We start from the raw sequence: 5543 nt of genomic DNA on the forward strand, positions 1-5543 counted from the left end.
GAGAGAGAGAGAGGGTAAAATGATTAAGTTTTTGATCTCTAGGTTTATGCTTTTGGGGTGTAATGAAGGTTGTAATTGAGGGAAATCGTAACAAGGGCTATTTTAGTCATTTTGGTCGACATTAATGTCATTTTGAAAGTTTAGGGATGAAACTGATTAAAAAAAAAAGATGAGGTATCAGACTGATTTTATACCTAAAGTTCAGGGGAGTAAACTGATATTTTTCCTATATATATATAATTGATTAGTTTTGTTGATCCTGTTTCGTTACTTTTCATAGGGAAATCACTGGGGTGAGCACATGTGTCATGAATGCAGAAGAGCATTCCAAACCGGCCCAGCTTTGGGTGGTCACATGAGTCACCACTCATGTGAAGAAGGCGGGAGCACGAAAGAGCATTCAGAAGACAAATACCCGAGGCAGATCCGTACATTAGTGAAGTTAGGATATGTTGTGAGGGTAATGATTTCAGTTGATCGAACTCTATGAGTCATTAAATTCTTGTTGTTTCCCATTTAGGTTTCTACTACTTTTCATTTCATAATACATATTTTAAATTTTGTCTTTGATGGAGAGAGATTCGATCAGGAACTAAAAAAATTCTGATGATTTGCTTGAATGTGGTGAATTTGTAATAGCTTATAAGGAATTATGTCAGAAAGTGTTTCCTGTTGTATAATCCCAAAGGACTTTAAGAAGAAATAAAGAAAATTGATCTTTCAAAAGTTTCTATCGTCAAGAAAAAAAAATTGTGGATGAGCATGAACCGTCTTTTCTCTCTCGCATTAGCCCTAGCCCTCGTCTTCGGATAGCAACATGAGGTTGTTGGATGGCGGCGATTTTGGTATGTTTCGGCGTGATTTCCGAGGGGGAAGAATCACACGGATTGCAGGAAGACACCATCTTCAAGACCCATAACTTGTCAATCATGAGCAAACGGCGTAAGAGGGAAGACCGGGTTTGCCAGCCTTCGACCCTCCGATGCCTAAGTCAACCATATGAGCATAGAGATAAGGTGTGAATATGGTGGAAATGGAGGCTTAACCAAATGAGGGGTGGAAACATGTATTTATAGAGATAGGGTGATTGCACCCTAAAAGTACCATTTTGTCCTTATTAGAGAGTGTATTACTATTGGGCCCTCAAGGAAGAGTGTAAGTTTCTTGGGCCTAGTTAAGGCCCAAACCCGTTTTATGTGGCAATATGTGTCTTTTTAGGCGAGTAGGACCGATGTTCTATCCCTCAAATATGATGTATTAACAAGTCCCCAAGTCCGTGGTCAAGAGACTCTTGGGTGGGGACTTTATCTGATAGAGTATCGGGAGTACGAGCCTTACTAGTGGCGACATAACCAGTCCCCAGTCCCCCAAGTCCCCATGCAAGGGAGGGGATGGACCGGCTCCCTCTAAGTGGGGTGTCATGTGCTGCTATAGCTCTGTCACGTTATGAGAGATCATGATGCCATGATATCTTGCCCGGAGATAGACACATGAATGTGAGACACCTGGACCGTTGCTCCCGTGTAGTGTCTGGAGATTAATGCAGGGTGATCGGGGATCGAAGTTTAGGTACCGCTTAGCACCAGGTGTGGGAACTCTGGTGAGCATCTCGCGTGGGTAGCGGGTACCGGCATGTTTGTATGCCTTAGGCGTTTAGTAGCCTTTGATTTGTATTAGCTATATGCTCTAGCTAACTGAGCTATTCCAGCATGTATGTGTTCCAAGGGGAGATTGTGGTGACATATTTTGTGGTTGCCTCTAGGTGAGTGCTAGAGTGCCTACTTACCCGTTTATGGGATCAAACCAAACGGAGTTCCCATTTCGCCATTGAGGCAAGTGTGCCATCAAGATATGGCGAGGAGTGCTGCTAAGGCATGGCGATGGTGCCGCTAGGCATGGCTAGGGTGCCGTTAAGGCAAGGAGGAAGTGCCGCTGAGGCATGGCGAGAGGTGCCGCTAGGGCATAGTGATGGTGCCGATAGGGCATGTAAAGAATTGTTTCGGCGTGACTATCGCTATGGCATAGCGAGAGCACGCTAGGAAGCATGGTAAAGATGCCGAGAGCACGCTAGGGAGCATAGCCAAGATATCGATGGGACAAGGCGGGTGTTGCCAAAGTGTACCGAGATCACACCATGAGACGTGGTAAGGGTGCCTAATGAGGTAGGGAGAGTTTCGTTGTGTCGTGAGTCGTTATGATGAAGGTACCAAGTAGCCATGCCGAGTATCACGAAGGTGTGGTAAATGTCAACATATAAAGTTGTTGCCCAAGTACCCCAGTGCCGGGAGAGATTATGGTGGCTGGGCACCAAAATGAGGATTGATTTGGCATGGGGGATTTTCTATGGTGTGCTCAAGAGGTGAGGAATGTCATGTGTCGGGAAGTGCCTTAAGCACTTTGGTGGCTTGGTGGTGTCACGCGCCGGGGAGTGTTTATAAACTCGTCCCAGGTGGCTGATAAATGATTGACGCCGTGTGCCCAGGGAGTGTGTTGGCACGGTTCGCTAAGTGACGCCATGTCCGGGGAGCATATTCGCCACGGTTGGCTTATCTATGGTGATATTATGCTGATAGGCGTTTGTATTTGGAGTAACGAGGTGTCAGAACCTCACACTTGGAGAAACGATTTTTATTTTTATTTTTTATTATTATTGTTTATTTTTTATTTATTTACGTATTATTATTTTGGTGTGGGAACTCGTGGTTAGATACTCTAGAGAGCAATCATAAAAGGGTTGGGCATAAATGGTGTAACGAGAGGTGTGGCTATACAGTTTAGCCATTAGGTATAGCCATTAGATGTAGCTTTGAGGCGTGACCGTGTGGCGTAACTGTAAACTGTCACCGTGGAGAATGATGGTGGAGTAACGAAAGACCTTAGCGTAACCATGAGAGCACATAATGTCATGAAGATAGGAAAGCCATAAGAAGCGGCCATGGAGACTATCTATATGTGAGCAATCGACAAGTGACCATAGGGAGTAGCGGTGGAGAGATCATAGAGATCATGCTATGTATAGAGAAAAAAGAAAAGAAATTAAAACAAAAAAGAACTAAAGAGAAACCATGAGGAGACCATGGAGAGTAAAGTCGTCTATCATGGAGGGCGATCTCAGAGAGTGGCTACATGGAGTAGCTGACAAGTGTAACTTTGAGAACATGTCGTGACTGTACTGGAGGATGTTGAAATATCATGGTGGTACTATATAGATCAGATGGCGTGGTGCCATGAGAAATTTTCATGGCAGGGGTGGTGCCATGAAAGATCATGATGAGGTACCTTTCCTCGAGGTGAGGTTGTTGGACGCGCTCGTGGAGTGTGTAGCTTAATTGAGATTGCATGTTTGTATGCTGGCTGTGTACACTCGTGGTGTGTGTAGCCTAAGATTGCACGTTTGAGTGGTGGTTGTTTACACCTGTTGTGTGTATAACTTGAGTTTGCACGCTAGGGTGCTGGCTGTGTACACTCGTAGTGTGTGTATAACCTGAGTTTGCACGCTAGGGTGCTGGCTGTGTACACTCGTAGTGTGTGTAGCCTGAGATTGCACGTTTGAGTGCTGGTTGTTTACACTTGTTGTGTGTATAACCTGAGTTTGCAAGCTAGGGTGCTGACTGTGTACACTCGTGGTGTGTGTAGCCGTCTATGGCGTAGTCGAGAGGCGTGGCTGTGTGATGTATAATGAAGCGTGCGTGAATCTTCACCATGTATAGTCTGTAGACGTCATAATGAAAAGTTGTCGCGACCAAATGTTGTAACCATGGGGGGGGGGGGGGGGGGGGGGGTTGGGGTGTTGCAAGTGGAGTGTCGCTACCAAGAATTTGTGGTGAGAAGTATAGTTACGAGCTATAGTTATCGAGTATAGTCGCTTAGGTGTAGCCATATATAGGGCGTTACCGCGTGGCGATACCATGAGGCGTTACAGTGAAGATATCTTTTGAGGCCTTTGGTCGCTATCGATACCAATATCCGGTGTGGGTGTTCGATATCGCCGTCCTAGTAAAGAAGTGTGGCGATGGATGTCGGGGAGAAGATAATTTTGAGCCCGAGGTAGCTGGGACTCGTAATCCTCTATAGGTAAATATAAATGGTACCCTGAGTGGGTCCAAGATGTTTTCTTGGCGTAAGTTGCATGGCTCCCGGTTGGCATGCCATGATCAAGGCTCTTGTGCGAGAGAATAAGACCATAGAATATAATAGGTATAATGGCTTGCAATTATTTGTAGCGTCATATGGGTTGCAAGTATATGTGTTATGCATGTTCATGAAGATATATTTAACATGTGTATGTGATAAAGAGTGTTTGCTAACTCTATGACATGTAATAAATATGCTCAAGAATATTATGATGCATGAGGCATGTTATTTGTATGATAACAACTTAATTAAATAGTGTAAAGTAAGACTTATCTGGAGCCGTGTAGTGCCGTTATAAGCATTGTAGAAAATTTGGAGTTGTCGATATAAGACTCTATGTTGGCAAAAGGGCCTTCAAAGTTCATATAAGAATCTTGTTGGGGTAGCGGGACAGGTGATAGGACTCAATCATTAAGCTCCCCGCATAAGAATCCTGATAGAGTTGTCGAATCGATGATAAGATTCAATAATTGAGTTCATCGATGAAGATACTATTAGTGTCTTACCAAAGGATAATATGTTTGTACCAACATAAGGAAGAGAAGTCGATGATGGCACAAGAAGGAGCTTCTGTAACATGTGTTGGATGATATTTGAGGCAAGTAGAGGAGCATACAAAGCGTACCAGTTGATAATGGTGGGAGAGCAATTAGAGCATGGTGTTTATCATAAACCCCATTATTTGAAAGGAGGTTGAGTAAGGGGCAATTGTACATTTGGGAGAGCAATTAGAGCATGGTGTTTATCATAAACCCCATTATTTGAAAGGAGGTTGAGTAAGGGGCAATTGTACATTTACAGCCCGATAGTATGTCTAGAGTATTAGAAAACTGTGATTAGTTTCATGTATAATTCCATATAAATGTCTGCTGTAGTGTAGTGGCTGGGGCTTTAAAAATGCACATCATAGTCAAGTTGGAGGGTCCCGTGACTGAGGTCATGAGTGAGGCCAAGAGTAGATATTAGATATATAATTGCATGAAATTGCATGAAGCACGCACATGGGACATTAGCACATTAGTAAATCACGTGAATGCCTAATGTCATAGCCATTGAGTTATTTTTTTTTGTTTTGTTTCCCAAGGTATCCCCAGGCTTTGCCCAGGACTAATCCTCCGAGGTACTGTCGGGCGCATATGCGGGGACCTCTCCCAAGAAAGTTTGCTGCATCCACAAGGGCTCGAACCCGAGACCACTTGCTTAAGCGGCCAGAGCCCCTTCCACTCTAACATAGGCATTGAGTTATTAACTACACCATGAATGACATATGGTGGGAGGCAAAGCTTGCACGTGGCATCTCTAGTCTAGAGTGCATATATCATCATGAAAACCGTAGCCTTATCCTGTTGTGTGTATTGATGGCAAAGAATAAAGTAGAATCGTCTTCCTCCTTGATCAATCCCTTCAAT

Source organism: Fragaria vesca, linkage group LG5 (genome assembly GCF_000184155.1).
Source record: "Fragaria vesca subsp. vesca linkage group LG5, FraVesHawaii_1.0, whole genome shotgun sequence".
Classification (NCBI taxonomy): Eukaryota; Viridiplantae; Streptophyta; class Magnoliopsida; order Rosales; family Rosaceae; genus Fragaria; species Fragaria vesca.